The sequence below is a fragment of the Oratosquilla oratoria genome, chromosome 4, assembly GCF_046742065.1.
Source record: "Oratosquilla oratoria isolate Oo_2021 chromosome 4, ASM4674206v1, whole genome shotgun sequence".
NCBI lineage: Eukaryota > Metazoa > Arthropoda > Malacostraca > Stomatopoda > Squillidae > Oratosquilla > Oratosquilla oratoria.
The window spans coordinates 74,178,855-74,205,149 of NC_134780.1; the positions used below are offsets into that span (position 1 = coordinate 74,178,855).

General features: G+C 37.9%; 1 protein-coding gene across 5 annotated transcripts in view; it reads left to right on the forward strand.

The window, feature by feature from the left end:
• Positions 1-26,295, forward strand: part of Unc50 (Unc50 RNA binding protein) — a 192,623-nt gene that overhangs the window by 102,383 nt on the left and 63,945 nt on the right. The gene's annotated exons all lie outside the window — the stretch shown is intronic.

A 26,295-nucleotide genomic window follows, 5' to 3' on the forward strand; every position in this document is an offset into this window, starting at 1 on the left:
AGGCAAGGAAAAAATATTACAACTCAAGAAGGAATGAAAAGATCATAAAAGGTATTTTTTAAAGAAATTGTTCAGCAACAAATGCAGAAGAAAGGTAAGGAGACAGTCATTCAGGTAATCAAAGAAAAGGAAAATTTGGTGAGAGATACAGTAGACAAAAATAAGTGTAGACTCGTAGTAGTATATGGTCTAAAAGAAAAAAATAGATTCATGAGAGACAAAGAAGAGAAAGATTTAGCAAGAGATGTTTTGAGAGATAAAGAGCAAGAATCAGAAAAGGATATAGAGAAGTGTATAGACTGGGGAGGTATGTAGAAGGAATCAACCCCTAAAGATCAAACTAAGGTCACAAAGAGCAGCGGAAGAAATACTAGTAAGTTAATTATTGTTGAGCACTATAAGGATGTATGGATAAAAAGAGATATGAACCTTGAAGAAGGAGAGAGAAGACATTAAGAAGCAAAACTAAAGAAAAAAATGAGAAAATAACGAAGACCAAGTAAAAGAAGTTGTTTTGGAAAGTGTTAGACATGAGATTAAGAAAATGGTATCTTCAAGAAAAAGAAATGAAAGGAGCGCTCCCCCTTCCCATTTAACACACCCTAGGTATCCTGATATTGTAGCACTGATGAAAGGTCTTGTTTTTAATGTAGTCCCCAAGAGCACCAATTTTGACGCGTGTGTACTTACCTAGTTGTATTATACGGGAAGGGAAGCTATGCTCATGGTGAACCATCTTTGTATCTCATAATATCTAGCTTGTTCTTAAATTTTTGTATGGTGTTTGCACACACTATTGTTTTGTCCAATTTGTTCCAGACATCCACCACTCTGTGTGGATTTTTTTTCTCTCTCTCTCTCTCTCTCTCTCTTCAGATCTCTTCTATAACTGTCCTTTTTGAGTTTCTTTTCATGTCTCCTTGTTTTTCTTCTATCCCACTTTAATAAGTCTTCTCTGTCAAGGACTTCCATGCCTTTCATGATTCTGTAAATGGCCAATTGATCGCCTCTTTTTCTTCTTTGTTCCAGGGTTGGTAGTTCCAGTTTAGACAATCTTTGCTTATATGTCAATTTTTAAAGTGTTGGGGCCATTTTTGTCATTGCTCTTTGGATTCTTTCTATTTTCCTTACATTCTTTTTTGTACTGGGTGTCCATAGTATCACTGTGTACTCCAATCTTGGTCTTATCAGTGTGACTAGTATTTTCTTTACCATTACCTCATCCAAGTAATTAAATACCACCTCTATTGATCATAGTAAATTGTAGGTTTCTCTGACTATTTTGTTTATCTGCATGTCTTGGGACATGTCTTTGGTGATGATTACTCCTAGGTCCTTTATGGAATCAACTTTCTTTACTTCCTTTGCACCGATTTAATATTGTCCTGATATATATATATATATATATATTATATATATATATATATATTATATATATATATATATATATATATATTTATTTTTTTTTTTTTTTTTTTTTTTTTTTTTTACTTTTCCAAATTCCATTATACTACATTTCTTAATGTTGAAGTCCATTTTCCACTTCTGACTCCATTCCCAGACCTTGTCCAGGTCTCTGTAGCGATTCACAATCTTTTTCTGTACTTTCTTTAGTAGTTTTGTGTCGTCTGCAAAGAAGTTCATATAACATTCTACACCTTCATCCATGTCATTTCCATATATAGCAAACATTATTGGAGCCAGTACTGAACCCTATGGGACTACCTATCATTCCTTCCCAAGTAGAGTTTTTATCTCTTAGCTCCACTCATTTTTCTCCCATGCAAGAAATCTTCCATCCATTTTAATAGTTTTCCATGTATACAATACCTCCTGTTGTTTTGAGTTTTCTTTATAATTTTGTGGTACTTTATCAAGTGCCTTTTGTAAATCCAGAAAAGCATATGTATTTACCTATTTACCTGGAGCTGCAACGTCTACGTCGTGGGACCACCCCCCAACCCCAAGAGTTGGGGGCCAATCAGCAGTAACCACCCCTGGCCATCAGCTCTACGCAGATGGCACCGATCCCCAAGGAGGAGCTACGCCTACCTGGGGGAGTACCACAATCCTTTTTTTTCCAACACACAATGTTACGTTTTTTCTGCACTGAGGGGTGATTTTCCGGCGATCACCCCTCTTCTTCTACTTTTAGCCGGAGATGTAGAGAGCAATCCTGGGCCCACCACAAAATACACATGCCCAACATGCTCTAAACCCATTACTTTGAGCAGACAGACAAAGGGCTCAGTTCAGTGCAATATGTGCAAAAACTGGGCCCACCTCACTTGTACAACACTTGCTGAAACAAACCAATACACAAACACTTGGACATGTTCTACCTGCCCTCCAGTAACCCCACTCCCACCTCCCCAACCACAGCCAACACCCTTACCCACTCCCAATTTCCCTTTGCCCTTACCCCCGATTAGTACTCCCCTTCCTTTGTCCCCGATCTCTCCTTTCCCCCCCTCTGACCCAGATCCTACACCTTCCCCACTACCACCCCAACCTCAACCCCAAACAGCAACATACAACACATACAAAACACACAACATCAACATATTACAACACAACATTGACGGTATTAACACTAAAAAACATGAACTTGAACACTTTCTTAAACAACACAACATACACATTGCGATTTTACAAGAAACAAAATTAAGACACTCACACAAAACACCATCATTTCATAATTACACCACCATCAGACAAGACCGGACTGACGGCAATGGCGGTGGACTCATCACCCTGATCCACCACTCCATCTGTTTTGTGGACACAAGTGCCACAACCAAAATTCTCCTCCCTACCACAGATAACACAACAGAAACCCAATCCATTCGTATCCGCACAGGCAACAATAGTTAACATGTACATTCCCCCCCAATCATCCCCCACAGTTCCAAACACCTTCAGACCTCAACTTAGCCAACTAACCTCAATCCCCAACCTGATCATGGGTGGTGACTTCAACGCCAAGTCGTCTGCCTGGTATGTCGACAACCCTGACACAGACAGAGGGCTTGATATACAGACTCAATTCGACTCATTGACTATCATGAACAACACGCATAATCATACACATATCCCATACCAAGCCCTCTACACTCCCTCCTCTCCTGATATCACCTTTTGCTCCCCCTGCCTAACCCCAACAACATCATGGAGAGTGGTCGGAGCCCTTGGCTCTGACCACCTTCCAATCATCATCACCACCAAAACAAGATGCACCCCAGCTGGCCACAGACACACTTACACCAATTACAAGAGAGCTAACTGGGAAGCCTTTACTGAAGAGACAGAACAACATTTTGAAACACTTAACAGTACACCAATCACAAACATAAACAATGCTGTGCACGCTTTTAATACAATCATACAAAACGCAGACAAGAGATACATCCCTAGAGGCAACAGAAAATCACACAACCCCAACTTCACACCAGAAATCCAAGGCCTCATCAGACAACGTGACACACTTAAACACGATACCCCCACACCTATCCCTCAAAACATAGCAGACCAAATACAAACACTAAACACTGTGATTGCCAATAAAATACATGAACAAAAAACACAAAATTGGCAAAACTTTATCAATACACTTGATCACAAAACAAACACCAGCAAATTGTACAAAACACTCAACAGCATCACACTATCCAACACTAACACTACACGCTCTCACGCAGCAATAATCACAACAACAGATAATCTACCCTCAAACAGACAACAAGCAAACGCACTCATACGTCATTTTGCACAGACGAGCCATCCCTGACGACCGACGCACCATTCGACGTAAGAAAGACTTCCCCACAGACTCAGACTATACACCCTTCATAGACAGTCAGACAAAACTCATAATGCATAATCTCAAGCACTCATCTGCCTGTGGCCCTGATAACATAAGCAACATCCACCTAAAACACATTGGACCACAAGGTATACACGCACTCACAAACATTGCAAACTACAGCTATTCACACAACACTATACCCGACATCTGGAAGCATGGTAAAATAATCACCATTCCAAAACCGAACAAAGACCCAACAATCCCAACATCGCACCGCCCAATCACACTTCTCTGCACCCCCTCTAAAGTCATTGAACGCCTAATACTTAAACTTGTCACACCATATATTCCCCTTACTGACTCACAACACGGTTTTAGGCCACTACACTCCACAAACACTCTTCTGACAAACCTCACACAAAGAATTTTAGATGGCATCAATTCAGATAGGCCCCACCACAGAACACTTCTTATAACATTGGACATTAGTAAAGCTTTTGATGCTATCCCCCGCCACAACCTAACAAATAAAATATATAACACAGACATGCACAATAACACCAAAAGATGGCTGGCCAATTATCTGGCAGGCAGGAATGCTCATGTGTCATATAATGGCCAATCATCGCACATCAGAAACATTAAGAACGGAGTACCACAGGGCTCAGTTCTATCCCCCACATTATTTAATCTATACATGCATGACTTACCCACACCAGACACCTCAGAAATACAAATCTCTTCCTACGCAGACGACATAACAATCACATGCACACATCGTAACACAGACAAAGCTGCAGAAATAATCCAGCCTTACCTTGACACACTCAACACATGGTTCATCACAAACAGACTCAAAATAGCTCCAACCAAATCTACAGCAACACTTCTCACCAACTGGACAAAAGAACACAAATACATACCTCATCTCTACATCAACAACACTCTAATACCACACACAAACACACCGAAAATTCTTGGTGTAACATACGATACATCCATGTCTTTCAAACAACACATCACAAACATAAAAAACAAATGCACACCTAGACTTAACGCACTTAAGTCAATCACTGGAACGACATTTGGACAAAACAAAGAAACTAACATAACAATATACAAACAATGCATACACTCAGTGTTGAATTATGCGAGTCCTGCATGGGCTCCTAATCTCAGTGAGACACACCACAACACCCTTCAAATCATACAAAACAAAGCCCTAAAAACAATTACTGGCTGCACAAATACAACACCAACAGACCATTTACACCATGAAACAAAAGTCCTCAAAGTCAAGGACCACCTCGACATGGGAGGCACACAAACACTTGCCGCAGCCACCACAAACACATCACACCCGCTACACTACATAGCAGAACACCCACACACACCAAGAAACATTAAAACAACACCCAAAGACCTTTATTACGCACAAATACTCTCTTCTCTTCCTCCACAACCACCAAATACCAGCCTCCGGAAACATATTCATAATCATATCACTCACCGCTCCATTAACACACTGAAAGACAACACACTGCTGCATGCCAGACCCCCTGATATCCACCCTTCTGAATCCTCTCTCCCACAAAAGGACAGAGTCCACTTGGCCAGACTGCGATGCGGTCACCACCCAGCACTTCTAAGCTACCAGAAGAGGCTGGACGACCGTGTTGTGAACAGCTGCCCAGGATGTAACACTTCACCCCATACCATACAACACATAATGGAAGACTGCATTATACACAATCATGCACGCAAACAACACAACATACACTCTATAAAGGATTTGTGGGAAAACCCAGTTTCAGCTGTGGCCTTCCTTGGGGAGACGGGACTGCTCGGACAGACAGTCTAGGGAACGACAACAACAACAACAACCTTGTTGTATTTTACGGGAAGGGGAGCTATGCTCATGGTGTCCCGTCTTCATATCTCATTTTATCTAAACTGTTTTTAAATTCATGTATTGTTTTTACACACACCACTTTCTCATCTAACTTGTTCCAACTGTCTATTACTCTGTGAGGAAAGCTGTTCTTTTTCAGATCTCTTCTATAGCTGTCTTTCTTGATTTTCTTTCTGTGTCCTCTTGTATTTCTATCATCCCATTTTATTAGATCCTCTCTATCAATAGTTTCTATGCCTTTCATGATTCTGTAAATAGTTATCAAATCTCCTCTCTTCTTTGCTCTAATGTCTATAGCTGAAGTTTTGCTAGTTTCTCTACATATGATAGTTTTGAGTGTTGGTGCCAATTTTGTAATTGCTCTTTGTATTCTTTCAAGTTTTTTTATACATTTTTTTGTACTTGGTGACCACATCGTTGCTGCATATTCCAATCTTGGTCTCATCAAAGTGATTAGTATTTTCTTCACCATTTCTTCATCCAGGTATGTAAATGCCTTTTTGATTGTTCTTATTAAATTATAAGTTTCTCCAAAAATCTTGTTTATATGTTTCTCAGGTGACATATTCATAATAATGACTCCCATGTCCTTCTCATTTTCTACTTTATTTATTCCTTCTCCTAATTTATATGATCCTATTATTCTTTTTTTGCTTTTTCCAAATTCCATTATACTACACTTCTTAGTATTGAACTCCATCTCCCACTTCCTACTCCATTCCCATACTTTATTGCGATCACTCTGTAGTGACTCACAATCTTCTTCAGTGTTCACTTTTTTTAACAGTTTTGCATCATCTGCAAAGAAGCTCATATAACTTTCAATTTCTTCATCCATATCATTAATATATATAGCAAACATTATTGGGGCCAGAACTGTTCCTTAGGGAACACCACTTATTACTTCATCCCAATTAGAGTGTTTGTCTCTTATCACTACTCACATATTTCTTTCTTGCAAAAGGTCTTCCTTCCATTTAAGCAGTTTGCCCTGTATTCCTCCTTCAGTTTCTAATTTCTTAAGCAACTTCTTATGTGGTACTTTGTCAAAAGCTTTTTTTAGGTCTAGAAATGCACAATCAGCCCATCCATCTCTTTCTTGTATTATATCTATTAGCCTTGAATAGAAACATATTAAATTTGTGACGCATGATCATCCTTGTCTGAATCCAAATTGCCTTGGATTTAGCACGGTTTTTTTTTTCTAAATACTTGACCCATCTACTTTTGATAATTCTTTCACAAATTTTTGCTATTGTACTTGTTAGAGAGACTGGTCTATAGTTGGTAGGGTCTTCTTTATTTCCCCCTTTATATATAGGTACTATATTTGCTTTTTTCCAATCTTCTGGAACTTTACCTTCTTTCAAGGAACTGTTTATTATGCTATGTATTTTGTCTGCCAGTTCATTCCTGCATTCTTTCAAAATCCAGTTTGCTATTTCATCTGGTCCATGCGATTTTCTGACATCAAGATTACTTGAAGTGTTTCATTATTTCATTCTTTGTTACTTCTATTTCTTTCATGGGGGGACTTTCTCTTCCCATTTGATCTCTCCAGGTTGTATGTTCTCCCTTGTAAACACGGATTTAAAATGCTTGTTCATAATTTCTGCCATTTCTATTTCCTCTGTGTATTCAACTCCTTGCCGTAATTTCTCTAATTCTTGTTTGTTTTTCAGTATGTTGTTTACAAATTTGTAAAATAGATTTGGTTGATCTTTACATTTTTCTATGACATCTTTTTCATATTTTCTCTTTTTCTCTCTGCACACTTGTACACATTTCTATAACAAATATATATTTTCCATTTTTCAGGTCTTTTGTATTTCTTCCATTTGGTCCAAGCTTTATCTCTTTTGTCTTTTAACTCCCTACAACTTTTGTTGTACCAGCACTTACATATTCTTTTTCTTGCTTTTGTCTTGGGACATACTTTTTCACTTTTTTTTTTTTTTTTTTCTTTTTTTTTTTCAAAATATTCCATTTCTCTTCCACTGTTGTTTCCTCTTTGTATATTCTTTCCCAGTTTTCTTTTTGAAAGAATTCTCTTATTTTATAAAAAAAAATATATATATATATATTTCATACATTCTTCCTTTTCTATATTGTTCATTTCTTTTCATGTATTTTTCCTCATTTAGTTCCAGTTCAATCAATATGTGGTCACTTTTACTTATTGGTGTCTTATATTCAATTTTTTCCACTATTTCAGGTTCTGATGTGATTATTAGGTCTAGTCTCAATGGTTCTTCTTTATTTCTATACCTAGTGTTCTCTTGAATCCATTTTGTCATTGTATGGTCAATAATAATCTCAAGTAGAACATTTCCCCATGAGTCGTCTCCACCCTTTACTGTCATCTCTTCCCAGCAGACTTCTTTGCAATTAAAGTCGCCCATCATAACTATTCTTCCTCCATCTTCCATTATCTTATTTAATGTTATCCTTGTGTCTAACATACTTTTATGTTCACTCTCTTCCCACGAGGCTGTTTTTGGAGGCACAAATTTTATTACAAACTTTCTGCTCTTCCACTGTCTGCTCTTCCTCTGTCTTCCACTTCGATCATAATCATCTCTATTCTTTCCATATGTGACACTCCTCACATTTATATCCTTCTTAGTCAGGAACATAACTCCACCCCCTTGTTTTGTCTCTCTGTTTCTAATCCAATAATTATATGCATCATGTCCTACACTGTTGGGTGGTAGTGAACCTATTGATTTTGTCTCTACAATGGGACCTTTCGCAGTGAGCAAATTCATACCAGACACCGCCAGATTTTGTAATTCTTGCCGGAAAATAAATACTTTTTTGGACAAGTTTTATAAGCTTACAGAGGTGTATCGTTGTACATTATTGTGTCTGAAATTTAAGTCAATTAATTTCATGATTGCAAACGGCATATAGCATTGTTTGAGCCTCTATAATCACAGATGATATTCGTAAAACAGCCTATAATTGTATCAAGCCAAGCCATTTGTCATTTTCTACCGACTTCAATGGACGTATACTGATATATACTTTCATTTGAATGCACCAAGCAATAGGCAAATCCATGTAATGTATCGAAAATATAATTTTGCATCGAAGACTTAATTTTTTCGGTACAATAAACTTTGTCTTTCTCTTATTTTTTCTTGAATCTGACGTGCAGTTTGCCACGGCACACGTAAAATTAGTCATATTTGTTTGAAAATAGCTCCCAGCAGATCTAAGAGGCTATTCTTTACAAAAATGTCGTTAACTTCGTACGTCCGCCACCACTGTTGTTATTTTTTATCTCACTGATTATCTTCATATACAGGACGTGACAGTGATATCCATTATTTTTCAACACTCAGATAAAATGCACAAACCGAAATCAACATCCTCTTATTTTTACTGCTCATAGTTACTTCAGTAAAAATAATTACCTATTTTTAGTTTTACCTTATAATTAAATTAACAAAGCCTTATCACACACCAGTAAGTAAAAATTATAACATTAAGAGTCATGTTTTTTTATTTTAAATACATTTATGCAGCAATTTATGGCGTATCTTTTTTTTTTTTTTTTTTTTTTTTTTTTTTTTAATACAAGCACCCGGACCTGGCTTCGCCAGGTGTGCTTGGCCTACGGCGTAGCTCGCTTCGCTCGCTCTTCATTAGAGTACATATAATTTTTGCTATTTCGTAACATATTACAAAGGAGTCTTCAAAATCTCCCGAAGGATTCTCCAGTCTCCAGAAGTAGTCGTCAAAGTTTCCCGACGTCAAATTCTCCCGTCGTGTGTCTCTCTCTCTCTCTCTCTCTCTCTCTCTCTCTCTCTTTCTCTCTTTCTTTCTTTCTCGTTAGGTCAATCATAAAGGCAATACATTTTTTTAATCGTTTATGTTATGTCACATAGGACCCGCGGAAATTCCACGGTTATTCAACTTTTAAGTATTACGAAGGAGTCTTCAAAATCTCCTAAAGGAGCCTTCAGTCTCCAAAAGGAGTCGTCAAAGTCTCCCGACGTTGTCGTCAAATTCTCTCTCTCTCTCTCTCTCTCTCTCTCTCTCTCTTTCTCTCTCTCCTTCTCTTTTTCGTTAGGTCAATTATAAAGGCAATAAAGATTTTTGAATCGTTTTTGTCATGTCACAATAAACATTTATAGACGTTTGATTATCTTCATGTAACCTATGATTAAACTTGTATAAACGTTTGAATACTGTTTATTTATTTGTGTGCTTAGCCTATGGCGTAGCTCGCTTCGCTCGCTCTTCATTAGAGTACATATAATTTTTGCTATTTCGTAACATATTACAAAGGAGTCTTCAAAATCTCCCGAAGGAGTCTCTAGTCTCCAGAAGTAGTCGTCAAAGTCTCCCGACGTCAAATTCTCCCGTCGTGTGTCTTTCTCTCTTTCTTTCTTTCTCGTTAGGTCAATCATAAAGGCAATACATTTTTTTAATCGTTTATGTTATGTCACATAGGACCCGCGGAAATTCCACGGTTATTCAACTTTTAAGTATTACGAAGGAGTCTTCAGAATCTCCTAAAGGAGCCTTCAGTCTCCAAAAGGAGTCGTCAAAGTCTCCCGACGGTGTCGTCAAATTCTCTCGCTCTTTCTCTCTCTTTCTCCTTCTCTTTTTCGTTAGGTCAATTATAAAGGCAAAAAAGATTTTTGAATCGTTTATGTCATGTCACAATAAACATTTATAGACGTTTGAATACTGTTTATCTATTTGTGTATTTATTTATTTATCTCCTTATTTTCGTGAAGTTCTGTTAGGAGCTCAGAAAGCAACTCGACATGACGTCACACGTTAAGCTTTGAATAAATGGAAATTACACGGGATTTACGAAAGAGTCTTCAAAATCTCCCGAGGGAGTCTTCAGTCTCCAAAAGGAGTCGTCAAAGTCTACTGACGTTGTCGTCAAATTCTCCCCTCGTCTCTCTTTCTCGTTAGGTCAATCATAAAGGCAATAGAATTTCGGAAGGTGGTCATAAAAACGCCAGGAAATTTTCAAAACTGAAAAACTTTATTTTTTTATGTATATAGATTCTCTTGGCAATATTTCTACGAAGGAGACGGGGTACGTTGAAACATTTCCGGGCAGTTAGAGATACCCATACACGAAAAACACCTACAGCAACCATCGCCCCGGGTGTCACACCTTCTTAGTGTCGCGGTCGGACCGCGACGGACCACGACGGACCGTATCGGGCCGGACGGAAGAATAAAAATTATAATTAGATCGGTTTCCAAATTAGCTAAGTCACCCTTTTGCCTCGTGAAATCGGAGACAATTGAAAATTCTAGCGCTAATAGGAATCTACGAGCCTGACTGCGAAGGGTCCCATTCCCATCATGTCCAGTTCTTTTTCCTTCAGATAATAATTCAGTTCATTCAATCCTTTTATTAATCCATCTATATTTGTGTAAGGCACTCTTAAGTTTCTGCTACTTCCATTGTATATTCTGTTTCCCTTTTGTTTTTCTCTGGTATGGCCCATTTCCTCACTTTCATATCCACTATCCAATAGAATTCCTCTTTTTCTGACTCTGTTCTGTTCTCGTTTTTTTTTCCCTTGGCTTCTTGTCTTTTCATTTTTTCCTCCTCTCTTTCCTCTTTATTCATTTCTCTTTTTATCCATACCTTTTTATATTGTTCACTGTTTGCTAGTTTCCCTGTTTTTGCGAAGATATTCTCTGCTGTCGTTTGTGACCTGAATTTAACCTTAATTGGTCTGGTCTTATCTGTACTATATTTCCCAAGCCTATACATTTCTTCAATTTGTTTCCCGAATTCAGGTTCATCTTCCTGGACTAATTCTAGTAAACTGCTTACTTTTTCTTTTTCCTCTTTGATTCTTGTGGTTCTATTTAGATTATACTTCTCTTCCATTCCTAATATGATTATACATTTCTTTTTATCTGCTAAGTCTCTTACTATATTCTCCTTCTGTCTCATCACTTTAATAACTGTGTCTTCAGTTTATTCTTTCATCTCTTGTTTTACTATATCATTAAATGCAATTTTGCTGTTCTCTTGGATTTTTTTCCAATCCTGTGCTTCTTTTGCTATGGACTCTTTATTCTCTCTATTATTATTCTTTAATTCCTCATTCTCATCTTTTACTTCTTTTAACCGTCTTTTTAATACTTCTATTTCTTTAGTTAGTTTTTGGTTTACCTTCTCTAATTCTTCCAATTTTTCAACTCTCTGCGTGATCTTCGTGAGTTCACCGAACCTATCCTCCCAATGTTTGACAATTTTCTCAAGTTCTTCTAGGCTTGCTAATCGGGGAGGGTTGGCTCCCCCCCCCCTCCCACATTAAATCCTTGGAAATTGTTATCTTCACTTTCCATTGTGCTGCTCTTATCTATATTTCTAATATTTACACATTTGTTAATCCCTTCATCGTCACTAAATTTATCTGGCCCGCGTTTGTTTATATGGCGTCTGCTGCCTGGACCAAGTCCTCTCCTTCCTCATTTCCTTCCATTTCCCTCAGTAATCCCTCCCCTTCTCCTTTTTCATCATCTTCCCACTACACCACGAGCTTTCCCCTTCCCTGTAAATACAAAAAGGTACTTGACGTTGAGATCCACGAAAATTTAACTTTTTCTTCGGAGCTCCAATATTCGCCAATCCGACGAATGTGTGTGTGTGTATACATATATATATATATATATATATATATATATATATATATATATATATATACACACACTAGATTTTGTTAGAAAGGGGCTTCGCCCCTGAGATCTCAGCATGTTGATGAATTCGATAAACTCTGATAGTATGAAGATTAGTTTCCTTAAATCTATTATTTCTAATATCTGCCTGTCTCTCCAAATCATCAATAAAATAGATTTGTGCATATTGATAATTATTTTCAACTTCGTTATATAAAGATCCAATTTTATGATAAATTTGCCCTTGTATTTTGAACACAGGCATAAAACCTCATATTTCAGTTGATTGATTCATTCCAAATGATGTCATTGAAAACAATTCATTATATTTCCTTATATTTTTTCAAAAAGGTTTTTGAATCTGAAGTTTGGCCTTCCATTAATGTTCTAAGTGGTTCAGGTGGTTGACCAATTGTTTTAAGTTTTACCTTACCGTTAGAACAGCATAAACCTGCAGGCTCACTTTGAAATAGTAGCTCGACCAATATATGCCATATTTGTATAATTTTTTTAGCTTTGGTATGTAAACGCTTCACCATAGTTATTATTAGTCTGTTTTTGAGCATAATCATTCCGTCTTGACTGTAATATTCTTGCATTTTGCTCCAAATTCAATTGATTTCTCTGACTTCTATGTGCATCTCTATTAATTTCTAAAATTTCCTGTCTCCTTTCATCATTAAGGTTTTCTCTCTGACTTCTATGTGCTTCTCTATCAATTTCTGAAATTTCTTGTCTTCTTTCATCATAGGTTTTTTCTCTGACTTCTATGTGCGTCCTTGTCAATTTCCCTTATTTTTTCCTTTTGACCTTCAGTTAATGATTCTCTTCTTCTCCTTTGATATTCCCTATTTCCATTCCTAATTCTCTCTTTTTCTTCTTCATCCATCTCACTTTTTTTTTTTTTTTTTTTTTTTTTTTTTACTATTACAATTTTCACATTTTTCTTTTTCTACTACTGTTAACAGTGTTAATGATGATATTAGAATCCATACTATAAGGATTCAAGTCTGAAACACTACCGCTATAATTACCAGTTTTATTGAGCGAATGAGGAGGTGACGACCTCATTTATTACTAACCTAAAGTGCAATTCGACGAACAACAAATCGGGCAGTTCGAATCGCGTCACCTGGATCGATCGAAAAAATTAACAAATTTTTAAAAGAATAAATTGTATAATATAGAGACGAAATTGATATTAGCTCGTTTAAAAACAATTTTTATCGAATTTATTCTCAATTTTAATAACTTATCAAAGGTATGTATGGCAAGTGTATTTTATTATTTTTCTTGTATATATTTTTTTTTCTTTTTTATTAAATTAGCCAATATTTCTTCGAAAAGCTCAATTACTTTGAATGCTACTCATGAATTGGTCATTGGAGCCAAATTTAATCTGAAACATTTACAAAGTAAGGTTGAGTCGTCGAAATCGAAATTAGTCGATCGATCGAATCGAGAAAAAAGTCTGACTATTTTTCATAAAAAAAAAAAATTGCCAATATTTGTTCGAAAAGCTCAATTACTTTGAATGCTACTTATGAATTGGAGCCAAATTTAATCTGAAACATTTACAAAGTAAGGTTGAGTCGTCGAAATCGAAATTAGTCGATCGATCGAATCGAGAAAAAAGTCTGACAGACAGACAGACAGACACGAAACCGCTTTTATTTATTATATATATATATATATATATATATATATATACATATATATATATATATATATATATATATTTATATATACATATATGTACATATGTATATAAATTTATATATACATATATGTATATATATACATATATATATATATATATATATATATATATATATATATGCAAAGAAATCACAAAACACACGTGATAAACTATTTTTGCAGAAACCACCGGGAAATTGAAAAAAAAAAACAGATACCGAACATTTTCGTCTATTTAGACATTTTCAAAGGTACAAAAAAGCAATACAGAAAGACACAATAAATACATAAGAAGACAAGGATACTCGGAGAGGTGGTCCCATGTTACATTTTATCACACACAATTTTGTCAATAATAGAATTGTCCAATTTAAATAAACCCAAACTCAAGTTCATCTTATTTCCAAAATTTCTTTTTATAAAACAAGATTCAATAATATTTCTTTCTATAATATTATTACATACATACATATACCAAGGCTTTTTTCCCCTTCCAAGGGAGGTAGCCAAAAAGGGAAAGGCATAAAAACACTCCCACCCATTTCATCCCTAAATACACTCCACACCCCTCCCACCCTTCCTCTCATCTGAGCACCTCCTGGATGACGGGTCATCCCTGCACCCTGCCCACCGCCCTGGGTCAGAAGCAGTGTCGCAAGACACAGTACATCCACAGCAAGGCCGCTTCATTTAATCGGCGACCCCCCCTCTCCGTCCCCCTTTGCATATAAGGCGAGGACGGGGAGAAATCCCTTCGGGCTGCGTCAAAATTAACTCACACATACTACCCCACCCCCCACCCACCCCGCCCATTCCTCCTCATGCAGTCACAACATCATCCATATACAACCATTCTCCACTCACCTCTGTCTTCCGTCCTCTCCCTTCCTTCCTCAACAGACATTCCCCTCTTCCCCAAAGCCCCCTTCACCCCATCCATCCACCTCATCCTAGGACGTCCCCTCATGTTCACTCCCTCCACATCTGCCTTCCATACCTCTTTTACTAGTCTTTCTTTACTCATTCTTTCCATGTGTCCAAACCATCCTAATATTCTTTCATCAACCCTATCTCCCAAATCCTTTTTCACCCCTGTTCTCCTCACCTCCTCATTTCTCACTCTATCCAGCCTAGTAACCCCCACCATACTTCTCAGACACCTCATCTCAAACACATTCAAACTCCTTCTCTCTTCTTCTCTTATGTTCCACGTTTCTGCCCCATACAGTGCTGTTGGCACAATCACTCCTTCATACAGTCTCCTCTACAAGAAGTAATTATTTTAGAATTTCCCCAGTCAATATTATGACCATAATCCCTTTGGTGGACAAATAATCCACTGGACACTTGCCCCGTTCTAATACTATATTTATGTTGGCCTATTCTTTTTTCTAAGCCTTTGCCTGTTTGGCCTATATAAATAAAATCACAGTTTTTACATGGTATGTTATAAATACATCCTTCTTTAATTCTTGAAGAATTTTTAATTAACAGACTCTTAATGTTATTATTTTTGAATACTATCTGGATACCAAATTTAAAAAAAAAATGCTAGGAAGATGGATTAAATTTTCGTGGTACGGAATTGTTAACATATTTTTATAATTAAATGGTTTGACCTGCGAAGTATTAAGAAAACATTTCCTAGCTTTGATTTTTGTTTTATCAATAAGATGTTTTGGATATTTTAAATTTTCTCCAATGTCATAGATGAATTGTATTTCTTGATCCAAGAACTCAGGGGAACAAATTCTATAAGCTCTCAGGAACATTGAAGAAAAAACTGACAACTTGGATTTTTGACTGTGATACGAGTAAAAATGAATGTACGAAAGGACATTGGTCGGCTTCCTGTAAACGTCAAATTTAAAATATCTTCCACATCGGTAAATATTTACATCTAAAAATGGTAACATATTATTTTCTTCAACCACTACTGTGAATTTAATGGAATGCACCAAATTATTTAAATCTGACAAAAAAGTATCCAAATGTTGATCATTTGGCCAAATGCATAATATGTCGTCAACATACCTGTACCAAACTGCATTAATTGGAAGAATGTTTGGTAATAACTCTTTCAAAAAACTCCATATACAAATTGCTAAGAATTGGAGACAGACAGTTCCCCATGGCCATACCAAATGTCTGAGTATAAAAGTTTCCATTAAATTCAAACTTAGAGTCTATTGGAAACTTTTATACTCAGACATTTGGTATGGCCATGGGGAACTGTCTGTCTCCAATTCTTAGCAATTTGTATATGGAGTTTTTTGAAAGAGTTATTACCAAACATTCTTCCAATTAATGCAGTTTGGTACAGGTATGTTGACTTCGCAGGTCAAACCATTTAATTATAAAAATATGTAAACAATTCCATACCACAAAAATTTAATCCATCTTCCTAGCATTTTTTAAAAATTTGGTATCCAGATAGTATTTAAAAATAATAATAACATTAAGAGTCTGTTAATTAAAAATTCTCCAAGAATTAAAGAAGGATGTATTTATAACATACCATGTAAAAACTGTGATTTTATTTATATAGGCCAAACAGGCAAAGGCTTAGAAAAAAGAATAGGCCAACATAAATATAGTATTAGAACGGGGCAAGTGTCCAGTGGATTATTTGTCCACCAAAGGGATTATGGTCATAATATTGACTGGGGAAATTCTAAAATAATTACTTCTTGTAATAATATTATAGAAAGAAATATTATTGAATCTTGTTTTATAAAAAATAAATTTTGGAAATAAGATGAACTTGGGTTTGGGTTTATTTAAACATTGTGTGTGATAAAATGTAACATGGGACCTCTCCGACTATCCTTGTCTTCTTATGTATTTATTGTTTCTTTCTGTATTGCTTTTTTGTACCTTTGAAAATGTCTAAATAGACGAAAATGTTCAGTATCTGTTTTTTTTTTTTTCAATTTCCCGGTGGTTTCTGCGAATATATATATATATATATATATATATATATATATATATATATATATATATATATATATATTTACATGTGTGTTTACAATTGTATATATGTACATGTGTGTGTCTATGTAAAATGCACAGAAACACACGCACGAAGTATAGCCTCATGCAGCCTTTTTATATATATCAAGTCTGGTGTGAGGAACCCTGTCATACTCCCTATCATTGATTTTAGTCTCCTGGGTGGTTAATCATATATAAGGTCGTGACATGCGGGGGTTGGGGGGAGGGGAGTTAGCTATGATGGAGAGAGAAGAGGGTGCTGGAAGTATATATAGATAATCATAATGCCGATGGACCAGTGGAAGGTATCTGCTTCTGAATGTTCTGGAAGATGGTCAGTAAAACAACCCATTTTCAAAGTCTGTCAACCCCCTCACCCCTATCAAGAGATCCTGAGGGTTTGGCATTCTGTCTCCAGACTGGGCTAAGGTTCTCTGCTGTTTCTCTCTCTCTCTTTCTCTTTCTAACCGGGGACTCGTTTCCTTCTTTCAACCGGTGACATAGAAAGAATATCACGCCAACAACAACACAGACAGCAGTCCTAAGTTCCCTCCCAGCAAAATCTCTGGGAGGACCCGGTAACCATTCTGTAGGGGCACCGGGTTTTCCACTTAGTGGAAATCGAAGCAACAGTTCGATTTTTCTTTGCTTTGTTTCTCTTTTGGAGGACAGATACTCGCCTTCACCGAACATTCACAGGTGTTTAGAGCAAGGCTATAATAGTTTTATTTCCGCTCACTTTTACAAGTTTATACCGTTAATGTTCTCCAGTTTTAACGGCGAGAGGAGTCGCTCATGCTCGTTTCGCACGTGTGGAGTAAGGCTTATTTCTCACGTATCAACTTTTCGCCGCGCGCCATCCGCGACACGACGTCGTACTCTCAAATAACCATGGGTGTCTATGGCCTCTTTCCCGCATCACGACCACGTGTAAAGCATTCATAGACGCATCATGGTTATTTGAGAGCACGTCGTCATGTCGTGGGCGACGCACGGCGAAAAGTCGCTAAGTGTGAAACGAGCCTCACTCCACATGAGAACATTTGAGGATCTATGGTGGGTCTTGGATCTATGGTCAGACCGCGTCTTTGCAGATAGGCTGCACCCGTGGAAGGCCCCAACGTTCACCCAAGGTCATTTTGACGACCCGCGGGCTGAAGGGCCTGCCACGGAAATTAACAAGAGCCTGACAGCAACCGGATTTACAGGATAAACACGACATGGAACGAAAGAGTTCAAGGTTAGTAACTGGCTGATGTCCGCGGTTCCTTGGCACGCCAAGGAGAGAAGGGAGGGAGGGGGGGGAGATCCAAAGAAAATCCTTTGGCGTTAGTCACGACAAAGTCCTGATGTGTGTCTTTGCACCGAAGAGGTTCCTTGAGACAACATTGACCCCTTGAGCACGAGGTCTTGCCCTCAGCCGAATTAAATTGTAGGTGGGACTATATTTCGGCCGTTGATGGACGAATGAAATCATCTGACGAGAGCCATCTTGAAAGTTTCCTCCTGAGGAGCGTTAACCCATGTCAGTTTGTCAAGGTGATTGTTTAACCCTTACACTGCCGTCCACGGTAATTGCCGTGGATGGGATGTGACAAATATACACTGCCAACGGCAATTGCCATGTTGTTATAATCACATTATATTAATACTTGGCAACTCACCCATCAATCACCTGATTGGCTGCAACCACCGTAGAAGAATCAGTAAAGCTTCAGTTGTCAAGAAGTGAGTTTATCAGTTACTGTGAAGAACGTACACTCGTATGTTGTGATTAGCTGAGCAAAGTGGCCATTAGTTCATTCATCTTTTAGGCAAGAGTTTTTATAGTTACAAAGCCATACACATTAGATAAGACATAATTAGTATTATTATTTTTTCAGCTTAGCTAAATTATTGCTTCTATTTGTTAGTCTACACCAGGGGGTGGGGAACCTTTTTGTGCATGAAGGCCACTTTACAATTCATCGTCCCACATAGAGGCCGCACTGAACAAATTATTATATTTTTTCAATTATTTTATCCCTTTTTAGGGAGTGACATCACTGAACACGGTTAACTTTGCTTTCGTCTATGTGTGTGGTGTATATTATAAGTTTTAGGTGTATAATGATTTCAGACTCAAAAAATATTCAAGGTCTTTTTAAAAAAAAAATATGTACATCAAAGGCCGCAGAAGGCCGCACTTGATGGCCCGGAAGGCCGCAGGTTCCCCACCTCTGGTCTACACCAATGAGCAACGGCTCATATTTTTGATCGAAAACAGTTTCTTGTTTAGTAAAGTTATATGGCAAGATTAGAAATATGCATAGACAGTACAAAACAATACTGAAACACAAGCAATAAAGTCAGGCATGAAAATTTTATGCACACGATAAAAAGTAGCTTTATAAATTTAGGGTTGCAGTTTTTCTGCCCCCATCTTTTCCTAGCATGCCTAATGTATAATATACTTTTATCATCTCGTGGTACATTAGTAGAAATACTTTGTGAAAGATATGTTTGAAATAATTTGTGTAGTACTTTGCAAAGTCTAAGTATATGAACTCGGTCTGTCCACCTTGTTGAAAATTACGTTATGACTTCACGTCGCCTACAGATTCATGTGGACTTTAAGCGAGCGGGGTTGGCTTTCAGCGACAAACTTGAAATACACGTGCTAATATTTCTCGTGTGGGATAGAACATTTTTGTTGGTATGGTTGTCTGGGAGCACGTGTTTTTATTAATCTTTCTGATTTTCACGATTTGCATGTTGTTGTACGATTGCCACCGAGAGCCTCTCTTGTCAACTGGCCTACTAGAGTTGTTATTTCATTCATCATTATTTCATCACTATACTCGGTGCATCGAAAACTGGCCGTTAGGGCGGAGCACGGAGATTCCCCCTGTGGTGCCACATATAATTATTTTATAATTCTATTTTATTTTAAACTTTATTTTATGATTTTATAATGTTGCCACATATAATTATATTATAATTTTTTGTCACACACCACCACTGAGGTATAAATCAAAGCAATGTTTTCTATACAAAGGTTTCGTTTCCTCGATTCGTGGACATGGCATATGTGCGGGAGAGAGCGACGTTGCCACTCTATCCCTTCTCTGGCCACGCCCCCACACTGCATTCAGAAAACATTGCATCCACACGCACGTTCTCGCCATGGATAAATATATTATATATATATATATATATATATATATATAGAGAGAGAGAGAGAGAGAGAGAGAGAGAGAGAGAGCGGGCGGGCGGGTGGGTGGGCGAGCCGTGCGGGCCGTGTTATCTGTTGAGATGTGGCAATACCGGGAAATTCCCTAACCCCGCCTTAGCGGCCAGTTCTCGTTGCGTCTACTATAGCCATCATCATCGGTATCATTACCATTATCCTTACAATCCTCATCATTATCATCGTTATCATTATCAATAATACCACTACCGTCACTATTATTGTCATCCATCATTGTTATCGTCAGTACTATTATTATAATAATCATTATCATTATGATCATTACAATGGTATTATGGTATTATTGCTATCATATGTATTCTTTTTGCATTAGGTCACACATAAATAGCGGTAATGACGGATACTTGGACCCAAATCAGCATTGGCCAAAAGCGACGAAGTGATCAAACTTTGCCATAATCATCAAGAAGAGCGGATGGCAATTCTGGATCATATGATGACATGAATCACGATCATCGAGCAGAGGACAGCAGTGACATAGATAGCCCTAGTGCATCGGGGAGAGAGTATGAATGTAATTCGAGTGAGGACGGAGTTGCGACCACCACACCATCTGACACGAACACCTGCAACAATGTGGGTTTTTCTTCCTGGAGTGATGGCCATGATTTTGAGCCTCACTTTGACTCTAGCTCATCAGGCTTGACTTCAGTTTTTTCCCGTTGGACCTGATGGAACGGAAGCGGAATATTTTGAAGCCTTCATTGACAACGAAGTAATGGACAAAACAGTGCAGGAGACAAATCTACAACATAATTATCTCATAACACAGGAGAGTGACAATTCAGAAGAAAGTAATGCACACAGCCGCCTCAGGATATGGAAAGACACAACAGTCAGGGAACTCTTTGTGTTCTTTGCTCTAGTTATTCTGATGCCACACGCAAAGAAACATGTCATCAGCGACTATTGGAAAAAAAGATCCGTTGCTGGGTACACCAACATTCGGGAAATTCATGTCAAGAAATAGGTTCCAAACACTACTAAGGACCTTGCACTTTGCCATGAATACACAACCTCGACCTGACGACCACATGTGGAAGATACGTGACGTGTTTATGATGATAAAGGAACTGTACAGCCGATTTTTCAAACCCATCTGCAAGCTGGTAATAGACGAATCGCTGGTGCTATTCAAGGGACGTCTTATTTTCAAGCAGTATATGCAGACGAAAAGGAACCGATTTGGAATAAAATTTGTCTTGTGTGACTGTGAGACTGGTATTGTAGTGGACATGATCCCATACTCAGGTACCAGCATTGATTACAATCGAAATGACCCTCACGGAAGCACCGGGAGCATTATAAAAACTGCATGCACCATACATGGAGAAAGGCCACGTCTTGTATATAGACTTCTATTATTCAAACCCAGATTTGTCCCGTTTTCTGCACGGCAAAGGGATCCTGTGGTACACACGAAAACACGTGCCTCCACTTTTCAAGGCACACAAAACTAGAAGTGGGGACCACAACATTCAGAAGTGGGGAAAGGTCATGGCAATGCAGTGGCATGACAAGCGTGAAGTCATTATGCTGTCAACTGTGCATACCGGAAAAATTATGACTACAGGGAAAGTGAATTACAGGACAGGTGAAGTAATAAAGAAACCAGACCTTGTGACTGACTACACGGCAAATATGCGTCTTGTTGACAAGGCCGACATGATGGTCAGCTTTGTGGAATGCATGAGGAAAACTGTGCGCTGGTACAACAAGGTATTCATGCATCTCATTGACATTACTTTGCTCAGTGCCTATAACTTCAGGCTGATAAGGAGTGGCAACAGACCAACGTCTCTGAGGAAATTCACGAATGCAGTGTCGTATCAATTGCTGGAGAAGTACGGAGAACAATGTTCACCACACCCAGGCCGCCACTCGCTACTTCAAAACATGCCCGACCGTCTGGCCTGTACAGCCTGGGTACATAGGCACTGCCTGGAACCTGTCTCACCCCCACCACCTACTGCCTCAATAAAACGTACCAAAAGACAAAGGGATTGCCACGTTTGTATGAACACCAGCCTGTGGCCAAGGAAAAGAAACTCAACATCTTACCATTGTAAGGAGTGCAATGTAGCACTCTGCCCAAGGAGATGCTATACGCACTCTTCGAACCTATTGAGTGCTAGAGTACTGAAAAAGAAATATGCTTTGTGGCTACACGCCAAATGACGCATCATTCCATTTGCAAAATGTGTCTTGTATTGAATGTGGTGCTGACTAAAGTTTATTTCCCCCTCTTTCTCCACACTAGCTTTCCTTCCTAAATATAGGAGTATTGTTGCATTTCTCTTTTCTTCAGACATGTACTCCTGTCCTTCCTTTCCTTTCCTCTCCTCACCCCTTTACTATCCTCTCCCTTCACTTCTCTTTCCTTTCTCATCTCATTCCGCATTATTTATGATGCATTATATATTCCTGATGTCTATTTGCTATATGATGTTCTGGTCTAAATGAAAAGGTCTAAAGGAGTTATCACTAATGAAAATTATTTGTGTGGTCTATTATCATATTTTCATTCTAGTTTTCACTCATTTATTATCAGTTTTGATGCAATGAAAATAGTTCATTTTTCGTCTGTCTGTATTATTTCCTTGATGATATAATGTAGTATGTTATTTGCATTGTTATGAATTGTAATTCATACCACTACCAGAAAGGGATGTCAATAGTTATTACTGTATTGGAAGTTATTATTTTCACCTTTTACTAATTCTTATTGTATTGGAAATGATCTATTCTAAAGGTGTATTTCTTGATATTTATAATTTGAAAATGTACAATCAATTCATGAATCGATACTACGTCACCATGTAGCATCTCTTTAGCTCCCCCCCCCCCCTACGTGGGAGTAGGGGGGGGGAAGTATCGGAATATAGTTTAGGCAATAGAAGCAACTTAGAGAGGGACTGTGAAAAGAATCACCAAAGCAGGTGGAGGGAAGATAAACTTAAAGTTTACTATACAAATAGCAGGAGGATATTTAACCAAATTTATTTGCTGCGAGGTAAAACATGCGTAGAGAATTTCGATATTATAGCTATCAACATGGCTGATAAACATTTCCTTCCGGAAATCGAAATAGAAGGATACAAGTTTTTTTCACAAGGATAGGGTTGGCAGGAATGGGAGAGGTGTAGCACTTTTCGTTAAAAATACATTAAACTGTATTATCAACAACTCGATTAAGGAGGAATCTATTTGGGTAGAGATTATAGGCAAGAATAAGAAAGTTATTATTGGCGTCTTGTAGACCTCCTAACATCAGCATTGAGCAGACTCATCCCCTGATTCATGAAATTCACAGAGCGTCCAAGTACAAAAACGTTGTTATCATGGGGGATTTTAATTATAGAAACATTGACTGGGAAACTTTAATAGATCATGAAGCGAAGAAATCCCTAGGTGTGGTGAAGGATAATTTACTAAAACAAGTGATTACCGATCCTACGAGGGGGCAAAATACCCTGGACTTAATTTTAACTAATAATGAGCATCAAATTAGCAGCGTAATAGTGGGAGATAGTCTAGGCTGTAGCGATCATCAAGAAATAAGATTTAATGTTATTTGGAAAAAAAAAGTACGAATAACGTCCAAGTACCAGATTTCAGGAAAGCAAACTTTGACAATATAAAAACCTATTTGAAATTGAATACGAAATGTCATGCGGACGTTTCGAACATTGTCGGGTCTCGGTGCGTGACTGGGGGTCAGGTCATTTGGGGGCGAGGGCTCAACAGTCAGGTCAGCGATTTGGATGAAGTGTATAGCAATCTCACTTATCTAATTATTAATGCACAAAACACATTTATCCCCCTAAAGTCAATACGGTAAAATAGTAATACTCCCAAATGGATGACGGACAGATTGAAACATGAGATCGAAATGAAAAGAGGACTTTACGTAAAAACAAAAAACGGGGAATCACACCTTAGATCAAGATATAATGAAATGGCAAAGCTGGTTAAAAGGAATGCACGTACAGCGAAACGTAATTATGAAATCAAGGTTGCCAGTCAAGCAAAATCCAACCCAAAGGGTTTCTTTCACCTCTATAGAACAAAAAATAAAGATGAAAATGTCATGATAGAATCGGAGGAAAAAATGAGTGAGGAGTTTAACAATTATTTTCTATAGGTGTTTACTAATGAGAGGTTAGATAAAGTACCTGACTGCGATCCGATTTTCAGAGGGGATGAAGAAAGTAGTCTATCTAATATCAGCATTAGTAAAGAAGTAGTCAAGCAGATTGAAAGACTTAAAGCTACAAAATCTCCGGGTCCAGACGAAATTTTTCCAAGAATACTTAAGGAGTGTAAATTTGAAATCTGCGACCAGTTAACTGAAATATTCAATAAATCGGTAGACACTGGTTTTGTGCCAACTGCTTGGAGGCAGGCAAACGTTTCTGTTTTTAAGAAGGGAGATAGATCGTCTATATGCATCTACAGGCCAATCAGTTTGACATCGGTTATAGGAAAAATGCTTGAATCAATAATAGTAAATAGACTCAGAGAACACATCGAAGGACATAATTTAGTTCGTGATTCACAGCATGGTTTCTCCAAAGGTAAGTCATGTGTGACTAATCTTCTATCCTTTTACACTAAAGTATATAAGGCGTCAGATAACAATGATGATTACGATGTTATTTACCTTGACTTTAGCAAAGCGTTCGACAAGGTGCCACACCAGAGACTACTAAATAAAATCAAAGCCCATGGCATAGGAGGAAAAGTGTTAGAATGGATTAGAGCTTGGATTAGCAACAGAAAACAGCGAGTCACCACAAATGGAATAAAATCTAGGTGGGGCAATGTTACTAGCGGAGTCCCCCAGGGCTCTGTTTTTGGGTCCCTTGTTATTCATTATGTACATAAACGACTTAGACGATGGGATAAATAGTGATATTAGTAATTTGCGGACGACACTAAAATAGGACGCCTAATTAGGTCAGGAGACGACGCAGAGATTCTGCAGGATGATCTTAATAAATTGTTAACATGGTCGGTGAAATGGCAAATTAACTTCAATATCTCTAAGTGTAGCGTGTTAAACGTAGGGCTACACAACCCCGAAAATAGATACAGCTTAGATAACACGTTTTTAGACAAATCTGAGTGCGAGAGGGACTTGGGCGTTCTGGTGAGTCCGGACCTTAAAACCAGGAAGCAGTGCATTAGCGCCAGAAATAAAGCTAACAGTGCATTAGGTTTCATTGCTAGGACGATAACGAATAGAAGTGCAGGGGTAATTATTAAACTCTATCTAGCGATAGTTAGACCCATCCTTGACTATGCGGTACAGTTTTGGTCTCCGTCCTACAGAATGGACATAAATTCACTAGAATCAGTACAGAGAAGAATGACCAAAATTATACATGGACTCAGAAATTTGCCTTACGAAAAGAGGCTTAGTCATTTTAACTTACACTCTAGAAAGTCGCAGAGTGCGGGGTGATCTAATAGAGGTGTTCAAGTGGATTAAAGGTTATAACAAGGGTGATGCAGTGTCATCATAATAAAACAACAGGGTAGGACTCGCAGTAATGGTTATAAACTGGACAAATTTAGATTTAGAAGGAAATAGGCAAGAATTGGTTTACTAACAGGGTGGTCGATGAATGGAATAAACTTAGTAACCATGTAGTAAGCGCTGAAACTATCAGTTGTTTTAAAAAACGATTAGACAACTTTATGGATGGAGATGACAGGTGGTGATGGATACGGAGCTGCCTAGTGTAGGCCTTATGGTCTCTTGCAGTCTCCTTTATTCTCAAGAAGGAAATAGGCAAAAATTGGTTTACTAATAGGGTGGTCGATGAATGGAATAAACTTAGTAACCATGTAGTAAGCGCTGAAACTATCCGTTTTTTAAAAAACGATTAGACAACTTTATGGATGGGGATGACAGGTGGTGATGGATACGGAGCTGCCTAGTGTAGGCCTTATGGTCTC